A 16,229-nucleotide genomic window follows, 5' to 3' on the forward strand; every position below is an offset into this window, starting at 1 on the left:
ACCCTAAAAAAAGCTCAACAACTTCAATCCTAAAAAAAAAAAGCTCAGCAACTTTGGTTGGTCTTTTGGCCGGCCCTCACGGCCCTTCACTTCATCAAATCTGGCCCTCTTTGAAAAAAGTTTGGGCACCACTGACCTAAGTTATGTGTGGGCACAGTAGAAGAAACAGGGAATTCATAAACATTTGTGAAAGTTATCTGAAAAGGGCTTGGTATTATTTTTGTATTTTTCTCTAAGGGGATTCAGGGTTTTTTTTTTGTGTGTGTGTGTTGCTCAGGAAATCTCAAGCAAGCCATGGCTGCAACAGTTAATTTGCTTTATGGAAATGCTATTGCCTCAAGATGTATTTTCCACAGGACTCTCCACTTTTCCTCCTCTTTGCCATAAGGAGGCTTGAAAGGCCTCTATTACTTAGCAACCAAAGCAATTAAAGCAACGTAGTTTCCCTCAGGTTCAGGTGGGTGAGGGAAGATTGCTAGAGACGTGTGCCTTTTTTTATTATGATGCTATTTTATAAGGTCCTGTTGACATGCAGATGAACGGTCAGGAATCTGGGTAGGTTTTTCCCACCTTTTCGGAATGGATAATGGTGACTGCATTTTTGGATCTATTGCTCAGCAACATCAAGTACTTTGAAGCAGATAAGCTGCACATTTTGAAAACAACCCTTTCCACGCTTCAGAACATCCCAAGAACACTTAAGGTTCAAAGAAAAAGATCTACTTGCAGTATTTGCTACAAGGCTATGCTGACAGCCAATAGCTCAGATGAGGTCCAAATGGATTTGATATAAGCAACGGCAGCTAAATATGGAACCTCTCTTTTTAGAGGTGGAGCACCTCTGATTTCCACTTGCTTGGGGGCAACCATTCCAACCTTAACCTAAATTCAGTAAGGCAAGCAGTCACCAACCTTCTGGGGCCATTGGGCACATTTGGAGTTTTGAGAAAATGCTGTAGGTGCCAGTCATGAAATGGTGGCCACTTCTAAATAAGCAGAAGGAGAGACCAAACCTCTAGACTGGTGACTGGGAGCGGCCGCCGAGACCACATAACACCAGTCTTGAAAGACCTACACTGGCTCCCAGTACGTTTCCAAGCACAATTCAAAGTGCTGGTGCTGATCCTTAAAGCCTTAAACGGCCTCAGTCCAGTATACCTGAAGAAGCGTCTCCATCCCCATCGTTCTGCCTAGACACTGAGATCCAGTGCCAAGGGCCTTCTGGTGGTTCCCTCATTGCGAGAAGCTAAGTTACAGGGAACCAGGCAGAGGGCCTTCTCAGTAGTGGCACCCGTCCTGTGTAACACCCTCCCACCAGATGTCAAAGAGAAAAACAACTACCAGACTTTTAGAAGACATCTGAAGTCAGCCCTGTTTAGGGAAGCTTTTAATGTTTAATAGACTATTGTATTTTAATATTCTGTTGGAAGCCTCCCAGAGTGGCTGGGGAAACCCAGCCAGATAGGCCGGGTATAAATAATTTAGTAGTAGTAGTAGTAGTGAAGGAAGAGGCATCTCGCTTGTGAGTTTGCTTGCACAGAGACGTTTTTTGCACTTTCCCTCTGTTTAGAAACAGAAGGGAAGGTGGGTGTTCAGTCCTGGCATCCGGTCAAATAGGGACATGTTTAATGGGCTATGTTCAATGTAGGAAAGGCCAAGCTAGGTCAAACAGCAGCTGAGCAGGAAGAGCAAGCAGCCTCTTGTGCACTGTGAATTTTTGAGGGGATGCTTACTGAGACGATAGAAGGTACTGGTGGGCACAATAGCAAAGGACTGGTGCAGTGAGACAGATCTTTCAGAAGCAAGTGGAACCTCAAGATTTTGTGGGAGTTCCCCACTTTCACCCAAAATTAAAATTAAAAAAATGAAACCCTGATGCATGTTCTCCTTGGCCAGAACATCAAGGTGCGGCCTGAATCCCACCTCGGCGTTTAGCGCTGAACAACAGCAACCCTTAAGTTCAGTAAGTGAATAAGCCCCCCCCCCTTTTTTTATTTCCAAACATATTCAGCTGAAGATACACTATCCAGGACACATGTCCCATTTACATCCTAAAAAGAAACCCCAGGAAGCATTTAATGCTTAGTCCTTTGGCAAAAACCCTCTGAGAGAATGCAGGGACAATTAAAACTGAATGCTTGATGGCTTTCATCATGCTTTCATTTTTCCGGATAGCATTAAAATATGTCACTGTTAATTGTAGCAAGCTATATTTTCCCCCTGACAGTGCCTTTCACTTAGCATTTGATGAAAGGATTTTTAAAAAATCATATATTTTTGTTATGGAGTGGTGTGTGTGTGTGTGTGTGTGTGTGTGTTGTGTGTGGGTTTTCCTCAGGACAATGATGATGCTTTACATTTCCATGCGCTGTACTTGATTAAATTGCTGCACACAATAAACACGCCGTACTCTCAGTCCCCTGAGAGTTTATTCTCTCCAGTCAGCCATGCACACCACTCACCATATAGTAAAGTTTCTGTAAGTAAGAACACGACTACCTTTAACGAAGCTCATTCATAGAAGGAAAGCTTCCATCCATGAACCGTTTTGTAGTAAAAGTCTCATATCCCCTTCTCCTTTTTAATGCCTAAAATAAACGGTCAAACGTAGCCCTAGAATGACCATATTCTTGCTCCTTTCCTGCTACTATGCTGCTAGGAGCTGTACATAATATACACCAGACCAAGGGCTAAAATACACGTGACATGAAATGTGTAAATGCATTTACCGGTATGTGTGTTTTTCCTGTAATAATGGCAATCATGGGAACAAGGGGTGAGCAGGATCAGGAACACAGCACAAGAGAAGGGGATATTTAACCCTTTTGTCTTGCTGACAATTGCCCTAAGCTGCTTTGTTGTTGTTGTTGTTGTTGTTGTTGTTGTTGTTGTTGAGTTTATTACCTGCCCTTCACCAGGAGATCCCAGGACAGGTTGCAAAAATTTTATAATTCCGAATTAAAAACAGTTAAATCAAATTACAGTGGTACCTTGGTTTACAAACTTAATCCGTTCCGGAAGTCCGTTCTTAAACCAAAGTGTTCTAAAACCAAGGTGTGCTGTCCCATAGCTGGGGGGAACTCAATTTACAAATGGAACGGACTACATGGAATTGGCAGAAATGACTGGCAGAATCCGAGACCAGGGAGAAGAGTTGGTGGAAGAAGATTGGAGGAAATTTAAAATTTATTTACAGAAACATTGTAAAATTTTTGAATGTTAATGACATTGAAATGAACTGAAGGGGTTCTAGCAACAAGGTAAAAAATAAGATTGGATTGATAATAGATAAATTAATTGGATATGAATTTGCTGAACTAATTTTCAAAAGGGATACAAAAAAGGGAGATGTGAGGAAGTCAGGAAAATAAGTGAATCAAAGATGAGAAATTAAAAAGAGGGATTTTTGTGTGTGTTTTTAATGTGCTCTTTCTTTTCTTTTTTCTTTTTTTTCTTTTTTTCTAAGTTAAACTTTTGTATTTTTTGTATTTTATAACTTTATCTTTTTGTGTATGTGTTTTTTCCTTTTTCTGTTTGTTGTTATTCTTAAAACTTAATAAAATATCATTTAAAAAAATCAATTTACAAATGGAACACACTCAACAGGAAGCGAGACATGTTCTTATTCCAAGGCAAAGTTCACAAACCAAAACACCTACTTCTGGGTTTGCAGCGTTCTTAATCCAAGTTGTTCATAAACTAAGCTGTTCTTAAACCAAGGTACCACTGTACAGTCACAGGAACAAACAAACATCTCAAGTATCAAAGGCTAAGGTAAAGAGGTGTGTCTTTATCATTCACAGAAAGTAGTGTAGCGAAAGTGCCAGGCACACATATATGAGGAAGGAATTCCAGAATGTAGGGGCTGCCACAAAGAATGCCAATTTCCACGCCACCAGACACATGCTGAACTTCTGGGGGGGGTGTAGAACTAACCCCCCCCCTTTAACACCTGAGAGAGTCTGTAGGGAACAAGGCAGTCTCTCAGATATTTGAGGTATTAAGTTGTTTAGGGCATTAAACACCAGCAGCCCGAGCACCGTCAATTGGGCCTAGAAACAAATACAGGAGAAGGCATATAAAAATCTTCATTTAGCCAACGCTTTCCCCCTTTCTCTCTCTCACACAGGAAAGACTGACTTTTCAAGATGGTACGTTCTGCTACATATACAACCTACAAACAAAATTCCCCTCCGGGCATGCAAATGAATGCAGATTTAATCAAATAAAATCCCTTTAATCAAGCAGGAGCCCAAGCAGTTTCATATATATGGGGTCAAATTTGCAAATCATGCTTATTCTTATCTCAAAGTTTGTGGAGAAGGGGCAGCAGGTGTTTTCCTCTCTCTCTCTCTCTCTCTCTCTCTCTCTCTCTCTCTCTTTCTCTCCCGCCCTCCCAGCCTCCCCTCCTCCCTGCCTGTGTTGCAAAAATGATTTCAAACACAGAGAGAAAGAGAGAATAAGAAGCAACCAATCAATAAGCTTCATCCAAATAATACGTCCTGTCCTTCAGAGATCACTTTGAAAGCAGGCAAGGACTTGTACTTTTTTTTTTTTAGAGGCTCCAATTTTGGCAAAGGAAATGTCCTCCTGATTCTGCTCATAATTTGCAAACCAACAAAAAAGAGCATTTCAAATGTCACTTGGCTGATCTTCTTGACTGGTTTGTTTTGTTGAGGGTTTTGTCTTGAGTTATATACCAGCTAAGCATTCCACATACCTCAGCATTCTTTTGAGGCCCACTATAAATATATATAGCGGGAAGGTAAACGGCGTTCTGTGTGCTGCGCTGGCTCACCAGATGCAGCTTGTCACGCTGGCCACGTGACCCGGAAGTGTCTGCGGACAGCGCTGGCCCCCGGCCTCTTAAGTGAGATGGGCGGACAACCCTAGAGTCGGACACGACTGGCCCGTACGGGCGGGGGTACCTTTACCTTTATAAATATATATAGGGATGTGGGTGGCGCTGTGGTCTAAACCACAGTGCCTAGGGCTTGCTGATCAGAAGGTCGGCGGTTCGAATCCCCAAGACGGGGTGAGCTCCCGTTGCTCGGTCCCTGCTCCTGCCAACCTAGCAGTTCGAAAGCACGTCAAAGTGCAAGTAGATAAATAGGTACTACTCCAGCAGGAAGGTAAATGGCGTTTCTGTGTGCTATTCTGGTTCGCCAGAAGGGGCTTTGTCATGCTGGCCACATGACCCAGAAACTGTCTGTGGACACACGCCGGCTCCCTCAAGATGAGCGCTGCAACCCCAGAGTTGTCCGCGACTGGACCTAACAGTCAGGGGTCCCTTTACCTTTATAAATATATATAGGATGTGGAGCTGATTCTATGTATGCAATATGGGGATAAAGCAATGCTATTCTGCAAACTCATTATCAAACTTTGGTATCAAAGAGTGTGTGACACATAGCCCTGCTGGGAAAAGTTAACACATCATCTCAGACCCTCAGAAGAACTGATTGGAACAGATTTGTTTTATACAATGTGACAATGATTTATTAATTACATCAAAAATGGTGTCTCTCAAATGCATCCAGCACCCATTAACCAGCTCTTCCGGAATGAGCTGTTAGGATAGCCCTCACAAAGCTCGATCCCATATTCTGGTCATCTTACATCTGTTTCTGTTTAAATATATTTACCTGTACCCAGTCTACTGCAGTGAAAACTGTTGTGACGTGGGGTTTGTGATTTCAGCTCTCTTGACATAATATGCTGGAGACAGTTCTCTAGTAACACTTCTTTATTAAAGCAAACAAGACTGAGACTTGAGGAGGGGAGAGCTACATTTATAGGGACAGGGAACAAGCTAGAAAGGATACATTTTGGAGGGAACAATATCAGGCAATCACAGTCCTGCCTTTTGGAGGAAACCAATAAGACAGAGGATCCAAATACAGCAGCAATAGTAGCTGTACCCTCTGGAACCAAAAGGCAGTTACTTTACCCTAATGCAATACAGACAATAATAATACAGATATAAAATCCTTTGACTCAATACACAACAAAAACAACAAAAAGTCTTATCACACCTTAAACACAAACACATTTTATTATGGCACGTCATGCAGTCTAATCCTCAGTTATACATATATTATAGGTACATGGTTGTAAGAAGGGAGGTGGAGTTGTAGGCGGTGGGGGGGTCAAAGGAAATGAAATGCAAGACGTGCAGATAATGGCACTTCAATCAGAGTTAGAATGTGTGCAAAATAAGCAGGGTGACCCTTTACAACATGGATACTAAAACAACCCACTGGGCAATGCTGAGTTAATTAACATCTGTAGTGGGCTAGGTAGGAAGCGATTTCTTCTATTCAGACCCAAATGGATAGAATTCAACTTCTTGATTGGTTGTGATTCAGTTTCACACTGAAGCCTCCATCATTGTGGAGGGACCTGCTATCATTTGTCTTCTTCCCTACCAGAACTGTTTCCTGCATCAGCTGTGGTACTTGAATGTTTCTTATTTTCCTCTTCCCTTTCTCCAGCACCACACAGGACGCTGAGACAAATTTGAGAAGATCCATAATTGAGAAGGTCCATTTGGGGGACACCAAATTTTGGCCTCGCACGGCGTGCCATATTGCAAAAGATTACCAAAGTCTGCCCCTGCTTTTCCCTTTTGCATTACATCTATTTTATTGTAAGCCATTATTTTAAACTACGAACCACTTTGATTGCATTGGCAGAAAGGAGGTAACGAAATGCACTAAATCAACAAACCCTGGAAGATTGCAGTCTGGGGCTGAGAGTGGCTTGCCCAGGCTTGGTGAGTGTAAGGAAAAGAACAAGACTCAATTTGGGGAATCCCTGATTCATAGAGCAGCCACTACACTGAAGGGCAGACACACTCATCTACTCACCCTTCTGCAGCCCAGTGTTTGATCTGGCTGAAACTGCCTCCCTATTTTCAGGTTGTCAAATTAGCATTTGCATCAAGTTGATTTTCACATGAGTCACTGCTAAATGATTCAGTCTCTATTTGCACAGCCTTGAAATGGAACTGACCTTTCCTGTTCAGCTGCAGGCACAGGTAGGGATTTTAAAGGGGGAGGAAGGAGGGGGGCTAGTCACACACACAGAAGCTAAGGATCAAACAGCTTAGGTAGCCAGCATGTAGTACACACATGGAGAATTGCTTCCTCTTGTTGCCCCCCCCCCCCACTCTTTGATCACTTCACAATCCACTTGTTACCTTTAGAATTCCTAAAAGTGCTTTAGACAAACATAATGGCAGGCTTCAACATCTAAAAGTATGCCACTGACAACTCCAGCACACACACACACACACACACACACACCCCAAAAACAGAACCCCAGGAGAGTGGTGTGCAAATGATAAAATCTGTTCAGACATTATTTAGCACTATTTCTTATTTTTCCTTTAACTGTTGTTGTTGTTGGGGAAAGGTTTTGGAAACAGAGTTGCCTGGTTTTACGAAATATGGAGAGCCATAAGGTCACTGGTGTTGTTCCTTCGAAACAAGAGAAAGAGTGATGAGAGTCACTGTGATAACAGCAGAACATGTCCGAAAAAGCGCAGGGCAATTTAACCTGGTTGGAGAAGGGCGGTTGTTGAGTTCATTTCATTCTGGAGATTGCATATTACTTTTCCCCATGGAAATGAATGGCACCAAACCACTTAGGTAGGAGAAAATAAAGAGACGCCCCTGAATGGAGACAGTATTGCATTTTTCTCCTATTAAATATATTGTCTGTTCCAATCTTCATAGCTGTTAGTGTAGGCAAACATGTGCATGCCCAAAATGCTATTATTCCTGAGAACGTATTCACCCACGAATCCACTAATTTTGTCTCAGGAAGTTCTAGTTCTGAAATCTTTATAATTCAATGCTTTTTCCCTCCTCTCTCTGCCCAATATTTTATTTGCAAGGAAAGAAGTGCAGCTTCTGCTCTAGAGGTGGACTTCAAGGGCAATCCTAATGTAAATGTTAGATAATAATCCCTAGGAAAACGCGTCCATGTGTCTGTGTTTATGTCCCTAAAGGAGGTGCAACAAGGCCCGCGAGGCTTGGACATAGATGTGCAGAACTAGCAAGTGCTCTAGATTGGAAACAAAAACTGATAAATGTGCACTTTGGTTTTCTGTCCTCAAAAGGGTATCGGGTGCCAAGGAGAGCTCAAAGAGACGGCGCATGCTATCCCCTGTCTGTTGGCAGAGTGAAACAGGCAGCATGCTCACAAGGAGCACACGGTGAGCTCCAACTCTGTGGCTCCCACTCGGTTTCCCAGCTTTTGCTTGTGTGCTCCAGATTCTACCTATGTTTATGAGAAGAGCTTGGAGCAGAAAAGCACAAGTCAAAGGATAAGAGCCTAATGGAGACTTTGCTTTGCTTTGCTCCTCTGGGAAGATGGGTCTGGCTTTCTGTACTACTGAAAGCCAGGATAAGGACAGACAAAGACCATAAGCAAAGCATATTCTGAGAATCCTCTGGAAAAACAATCTCTCCAAAGACCTGTTAATGGCATTTTACCATTGTACTGTGGAGAGTGTATTAACTTATGGTCTGTGTGTGTGGTTTGGGAGCTGCACGGTCAGGGAAAAAACAATGCTGTCCAGGGTTGTATAGACTGCAGAGAAAATAACTGGGTGCACTCTTCCCACCTTGGATCAAATCTCTGCTTCCAGGTGCCATAAGAAAGCTGCAGGGTGGTGCACACCCTGGAAACGATTTCTTTCAGCTTCTACCTTCTGGAAGGGTTATAAAGGGTTATAAAGACTAGGACTAGCCGCCTGACAAACAGTTTCTATCCAAATGCGATTTTGGTTTTAAACGCAGGGTAAGGAGTCTCTATGGGACGCGGGTGGCGCTGTGGGTTAAACCACAGAGCCTAGGGCTTGCCAATCAGAAGGTCGCGGTTCGAATCCCCGTGATGGGGTGATCTCCCATTGCTCGGTCCCTGCTCCTGCCAACCAAGCAGTCTGAAAGCACGTCAAAGTGCAAGTAGATAAATAGGTACCACTCTGGCGGGAAGGTAAATGGCGTTTCCGTGCACTGCTCTGGTTCGCCAGAAGCGGCTTAGTCATGCTGGCCACATGACACGGAAGCTGTACGCCAGCTCCCTCGACCAATAAAGCGAGATGAGCGCCGCAACCCCAGAGTCGGCCACAACTGGACCTAATGGTCAGGGGCCCCTTTACCTTTATGGGAGTACATTGTATTTACAAATGGGGTATCAGAATTATTAGGTGGCTAATCAGGTTGGGATAGCTGGGATAGCAGGCTTGTTGGTTTTTGAATGTCTTATGTAGATTTTTCAATTTTGTTGTTCTGTATGGGGCAATGACAATAAAGATTATCGTATTGTAAAAGAAAATATCTAGTCCAGAATCCTGTTATTCAGAGGGTGGCAAGCCAAGTGCCTTTGGGAAGCCCACAAGCAGGATATCAGGACAGTGGCTCTCTCTCCTGCCCAGTAACAGTGACTGATACCTATAATCCTGGAGGAAATATTCAGCCAGCCACAATTACTAGTTGCTGTTGATAGCCTCGTCCTCCATTTACGTCTAACCCCTATGAAAGCTGTCTAAGTTTGGTAACCACCGTGGGTTAAACCACAGAGCCTAGGACTCACCAATCAGAAGGTCGGCGGTTCAAATCCCCACGACGGGGTGAGCTCCCGTTGCTCGGTCCCAGCTCCTGCCAACCTAGCAGTTCGAAAGCATGTCAAAGTGCAATTAGATAAATAGGTACTGCTCCTGCAGGAAGGTAAATGGCGTTTCCGTGTGCTGCTCTGGTTCACCAGAAGCGGCTTAGTCATGCTGGCCACATGACCCGGAAGCTGTATGCCGGCTCCCTCGGCCAATAAAGCGAGATGAGCGCCGCAACCCCAAAGTCAGCCACGAGTGGACCTAATGGTCAGGGGTCCCTTTACCCTTTACCAAGCTGGCCATAGGGGTGAGCCTTTTCCCTTTTCCCAGCCCAGCCTGGAGAAGAGAGTTCACTGCATGCACATCTTAAAGCACAAATTTTAAAACTGCAATCTCAGTTCTTTTTTTCTATAATAAAAACAGAATGTTTAGAAATACAGATTTGCTGTTTACTTCCTCTCTCAAATTTCAGCTCCACTTCATCATCATCGTCACCTGTCAAACTCAGCATCTGCACACGCTACTATGTCACTGCTGAAGGGGTTACACAATCTCTCAACCCCACCTGATCACTTTGCTCATTCATTTATCTAGCTGGGAGCCCTGCTGCTAACAAGAAAAGGAAAAAAGAAAGAACATGATTGGTGTGCAACAATGGTGGTGTTATTTAAAAGCAGTCCTGTTGCACTGGGAAGCTGTTAATGGGGGCTATCTCATCTTTTGAAATAGCACAACTGTTAAAAATCCATTTGGGAGAAAAGAATCTTAATGCAAGGTAATAAAAGGAAAGGTGATGAATTTCCTTTAGTAATCCCCCTGTTTGTTGGCTTAATTGTTTAATGCGCTCCAATAGACAGTAACTCATCATCACCCCATCTCCTTCATTTGATAGGCAGGTCTAGCAAAACTAAAAGCAGTACCAATTGGGGAGAAATGTGTTCAATCCTACGCATGTCTACCCAGCAGTAAGAACTGTTGACTCCCAGGTAGGTGTATAAAGAATGGCAGCCTTACAGTGTATAATTTGCTGCATAACCTTGTGGGAAATATAAATATGTGTATGCATATGTCTGTGTTATATTTAGTGATGAGTGACCATGAAAAAGATATCTGGAAATATTTTGCAGGCTTTGGAAGTGATTATTCTCATATTTTTATCATATGCTTTCATTTAAAAAACTGTATCCCTCCCCCCCCCCCCAAAAAAAACAAGCCTCTAATGGCATGCCAAAATGGGTGCAGGGAGGGAAGCACTGTCCAGCCAAAGCTTTGAAATCTCATTTGTTTGAACTGGAGCACATGCATAGATCTCCCCCAGGATAAATCAGTTGAACTATGAATTGGATCATGTCCATAGCATAAAAGCAAAAATACAAACTCAACTCACATAGAAAAAACATTTAAAATCACACCATCATAGAAACATAGTGACGAGTGCCTAAACTTTATGGCATAAAGGCTTTCCCAAGGAAGATTGCTTTAGAAGTTAATTATTTAAATTTTTATTTGAATTAAAAATGGCCAGAATTTGAAACTGTCTTGCCTACGTGTGGAGACTCACACAGAATCAAGGAAGGGATGAAGACATAGAATTTTTCCATTTAAAGAAAGGCAGTGAAAATTAAGGTTCAAAGGTTACAGATTGCTCAGACACTGGTGCCACAAACTTAAAATTAAACTTTCTTTTTCAACACTGTCATAGCAACAGATAGTTGCTATATGTATGATTGATAGTGCAGCAACTATTTCTATATTTATTACATTTTATGCAAACTCCTAATGCTCAAGCTGCTTTCAGAAGGTTTTTAGGGAGGATGTGTGAAATGGAAATGAGGGGAATTCTGTTGTGAAATTCTTTTTTCATAGGTCAGAGTCACAGCTTTCGGATCTTGAAGTGCTGCTAATTAACACCCTGCTCGTTTGAGTTACACCCCCTCCCAGGTGTTTTCATACATCACTATTCCACAGTGCACTGTAAGTTTTGTAGCCTTCTGCAAGGATATTTTGCTCACCGTCACAGAGCATCACACAGAAAGGCAACACCAACCTGATTAGAGCAACGGTGCATCCTGGCAAGTTTGTTTGTCTTTAAGGTAAAGGTAAAGGGACCCCTGACCATTAGGTCCAGTCGTGACCGACTCTGGGGTTGTGGCGCTCATCTTGCTTTATTGCCTGAGGGAGCCGGCGTACAGCTTCCGGGTCATGTGGCCAGCATGACTAAGCCGCTTCTGGCGAACCAGAGCAGCGCACAGAAACGTCGTTTACCTTCCCGCTGGAGCGGTACCTATTTATCTACTTGCACTTTGACGTGCTTTCGAACTGCTAGGTTGGCAGGAGCAGGGACCCAGCAACAGGAGCTCACCCTATCGCAGGGATTCGAACCGCCGACCTTCTGATCGGCAAGTCCTAGGCTCACAGCGCCACCCGCGTCCCATAGAACCACCATAGTGCAATTGTGGCACCATAGCGCCACAATTGTTTGTCTTAGCAGAACCCCAAATGTTTGTTCTATAAATTCTGTTGCAGATGGAATTTGACAGAAATGCTAGGTTTTGAGAGCATACTGCAAGGTCCGGAGAAAAATTAGAATGAAGGGAAGGGAGTATGAGAAAGAACAGAGAGTGTATTTTGCATATAGTGCCATGCTAGGGTCGGGTATGGATTGTACATTAGCTTTGTGCCATGACCTTGACATCCAGCATGAACTTGAGCATGGACCCAAAGGTATGGGGCATCAGTGGTGCTGACTGAGGTGGCGCAGGGCTCAAACCCCACCGCTGAGCCCAATTCCAAACATCAGGAACCTCCTTTGCCCATAGAGACTGCAACTCCCAAGCCTGGTTGCACTAAGAAGGCAGCTTCCACACTCCCAATGGATTTGTACTCCACCCTGTGATCCTCCGGGGCATAAGATCTTGGAGATGTGGCAAGAGCGGCAGGCTCCAAGCCAGAGGGTTGTGCCTTAATAATAATAATAATAATAATAATAATAATAATAATAATAATAATTTATTATTTATACCCCGCCCATCTGGCTGGGCCTCCCCAGCCACTCTGGGCGGCTTCCATAGAAACCAAAAATACAGTAAAATATCACACGTTAAAAACTTCCCTGAACAGGGCTGCCTTAAGATGTCTTCTGAATGTCAGGTAGTTGTTTATCGCTTTGACATCTGCTGGAAGGGCGTTCCACAGGGCGGGCGCCACTACCGAGAAGGCCCTCTGCCTGGTTCCCTGTAGCTTTGCTTCTCGCAATGAGGGAACCGCCAGAAGGCCCTCGGCGCTAGACCTCAGCATCCGGGCAGAATGATGGGGGTGGAGACGCTCCTTCAGGTATACTGGAACGAGGCCGTTTAGGGCTTTAAAGGTCAGCACCAACACTTTGAATTGTGCTCGGAAACGTACTGGGAGCCAATGTAGGTCTTTCAAGACTGGTGTTACATGGTCTCGGCGGCCGCTCCCAGTCACCAGTCTAGCTGCCGCATTCTGGATTAGTTATTCAAGGCTCTGGATTAGTTCAAGGCTCTTCAAGAAGCAGAAAGCGAGAGGGATAGTAGTCTGTACCAGGCAGTGATGGGTGGTGTTCACTGGCAGGGTGACGGACATTCGGGACAGCCAGAGCCAACCAATTCTATCTGCCAGCCTCCCTGTTGAGTTGTAAGGAGAAGGAAGTCAAAAAGCAGTGCCACCTCCTGGACTAGTTGTGAATAAGGAGGGCAAGTGGGAAGCTGACTGGGGTCAGAATGAGGTTGCTGGGGCATTGCTCCATTCTGTGGGATGTGAAACACAGGGGCAGTCAATTACAACATTCCTAGACTGTACATGTTTAGACATGGGGAGGGATGTTTGTCCAGCCAGCAGGTAAACTTCCTGGGACAGACTTCCTCCGCATGTGACTAGAGGTGGGTGTGGCCTCACCTGTGCAGGTAAGGATAAAAGCACAGGGCAGGGGCAGCCATCTCTCTCTCTCTCTTCTCTTCCTTCAAAGAAGCAACATCTACTAAGCTAAAGATGCCCTCTTGGCTCCCAGCCAAGAGAGGACAAAGGGACTATCTTCTTATAAGATAGATACCAAATGTATATTACTTTATTAAGCCTGAGTCTGCCTTTTCTGGGATCTGATGTGAACAGAATGTAAGTAAACCCTTTTTATACTTTTGTAAAGGACTGTGTCGTGTCTTGTATTTTAAGAGGGAATAAAGGGGAAATTACCAGAGTGATTATTATAGAGGTTCTAGCGAACCTGAGCAAACGCTACCGTTGCAAACTTAAAATAAAGGGGAATGTTTTACTCTGCTGATATTGGGAACTTGTTAACACAAGTTGGATATGGATATAATCTGACAATATATCCTCTCCTGCATCCCTGAACATTCCTACACATTCTCCCTAACAGACCAGCCTCCACTGGGGCCAGAGAGTATAAAAGGGCTCAGTTGAGACTGCTGTTCTTGTCTTAGCAAGAGCTCCTGGGCTCTGTCTGTGGTCCTGAAAGACAGGCCTTTGGGGAGGGGATTCCTGTTCCACTCTGAATCCTGCCTGTCTGTTTCCCCGCTTGCTTGCTTGCTCCCTCTACCCTAGGCTGCTGGTCAAGTCTGCCCCCGTCCCCAACCCTGCACTCTGCTCTGCTTCGCTAGGACTTGGCACTTGAAAAGGCATTGATAACCTGCTGCTTATGGCCGCTGCCCCTTCCCGCCTTTTTAGCAAACATCAGGGACAGAAGGGCTTAGGCCAGGCATAGACAAACTCCGGCCCTCCAGTTGTTTGGGACTACAACTCCCATCATCCCTGACCCCTGGTCCTGTTAGCTAGGGATGATGGGAATTGTAGTCCCAAACATCTGGAGGGCTGGAGTTTGCCTGGCTTAGGCTGTTGGGGACAGCTGACATGAAAGAGCTAACTTTAAAGCACCCATACTTTTCCAGCAGCGTATGGGGTCTAGACTCTAGGCGAATGTTTGAGAAGTCAGCTGTGCTCTTAAAAAACATGTCTGATTTTTTAATTTTAATTTTTTTACATGGGACAGTGTTGTGGGCACACACCCCGTTTTCATATCTGGCCTGTTCTTCCTCTCTTCCAGCCACACCCTCTGTGCTGCTTAATAAACCTTGATTGAATTAAGTAAGTGTTTCATACCAGATACATGGACATGCGGCTAGCCCCATTTCCTCTGCTTTCTAGTAATCGAATCACAGCTGGATAATTAATGTATTCTCCCCTCCCCCGCCTAGTGTGTTGAGCTTCAGGCATGTCCTGGTTTGAGGAGCAGGCACAGGCTTCCTCCTACACAGCTTGTACGGCTGCATTGCCGGGTCACGTCTCTGTGAGTGCGCACATGTGCAGGCATGGGCACAGCTGTTTGTGCATGGTTTCCAAGTGGGACTGATGGGACTGGTAGTCCAAAACTTCCGGAGGGCACCAGGTTGCCAAAGGCTGCTCTGCTTTGACTGCTGCATTCATTTACTCTGCAGGGACTTTAAAAGAAAAGCCGGTGCTTGTTCCTTAGGTTAAAAAAGTGGTTCTCAAAGGGTGTGGCAGGAGAGGATGAAAACTGTGGGGGGGAAGATTCAAGGGCAATCAAGGAAACATTTAAACATTTCAGTATAGTATAGTATAGTATAGTATAGTATAGTATAGTATAGTATAGTATAGTATAAAAAGGTAAAGGGACCCCTGACAATTAAGTCCAGTCGCGAACGACTCTGGGGTTGTGGCACTTTACGGGCCGAGGGAGCCGCCGTTTGTCCACTTCCACTGACAGTTTTTCCAGGTCATGTGGCCAGCATGACTAAGCCGCTTCTGGAGAAAGCAGAGCAGCGCACGGAAACACCATTTACCTTCCCGCCGGAGTGGTACCTATTTCTCTACTTGCACTGTGTACTTTTGAACTGCTAGGTTGGCAGGAGCTTGGACCGAACAACAGGAGCTCACCCCGTCGCGGGGATTCAAACCGCCAACCTTACAATCGGCAAGTTCCAAGCAGCACAGTGGTTTAACCCAAAGTGCCACCTGCGTCCCGTAGTATAGTATTGCATAATATATAAAAAATGTGCAGACTGTGGATAGACACCTTTTCAAAATGAAAGCAAGAACATCAAATGAAATGGAGGACCATCCTAGTTGTGTTGGCCAATGTATTTCTTGCCAATAAAAAAACTGATGTGGCAGAAAACAAATGTTTATTCTGAATGTGTAGACCAGAGAAAAAAGTTTGAGAACCACTGGGTTAAAGACGAGCTAGAAAAAGAAACCCAACCATCTACTATCAGCAGGTCAAATTGTGAAATGCTGTATGAGAGTTACATAGCACCTTAATTTTTGTGCATGCAAGGATACATGTCTGGGCAATAAATGCAGTATGTACCTGTCTACTCAAATATCTTTGTTCTAGAGAACCCTGGGGAGAAAGCTGAAACCCAAAGAGGAGAACTCCTCACAATTTGCCCTCACAAAAATTGAACAGGACTTCTCCAGAGGCAAAAACTGGGAGTGGGGTGGGTGGGGAGGAGTGATTTATTTGGGATTCCCCCCAGAAGAAAAGGAACTGTCTCTAGTAAATGGGGATGAATGGAGTGCAGGGAACAATGAGAAGACCGATGCAACAAGCAAT

At 44.3% G+C, this 16,229-nt stretch overlaps 1 protein-coding gene across 1 annotated transcript in view; it reads left to right on the forward strand.

Moving 5' to 3' along the window:
- The window catches only part of LOC310827694 (uncharacterized protein), a 940,809-nt gene that overhangs the window by 823,639 nt on the left and 100,941 nt on the right, over positions 1-16,229 (forward strand). The window contains exon 2 of the mRNA XM_083704042.1: positions 15,257-15,468. The gene's annotated coding sequence lies outside the window, so the exon portion shown is untranslated. The remainder of the gene's footprint in view (positions 1-15,256; positions 15,469-16,229) is intronic.

This window comes from Podarcis gaigeae (genome assembly GCF_964106915.1).
Source record: "Podarcis gaigeae genome assembly, chromosome: 12".
Taxonomy (NCBI): domain Eukaryota; kingdom Metazoa; phylum Chordata; class Lepidosauria; order Squamata; family Lacertidae; genus Podarcis; species Podarcis gaigeae.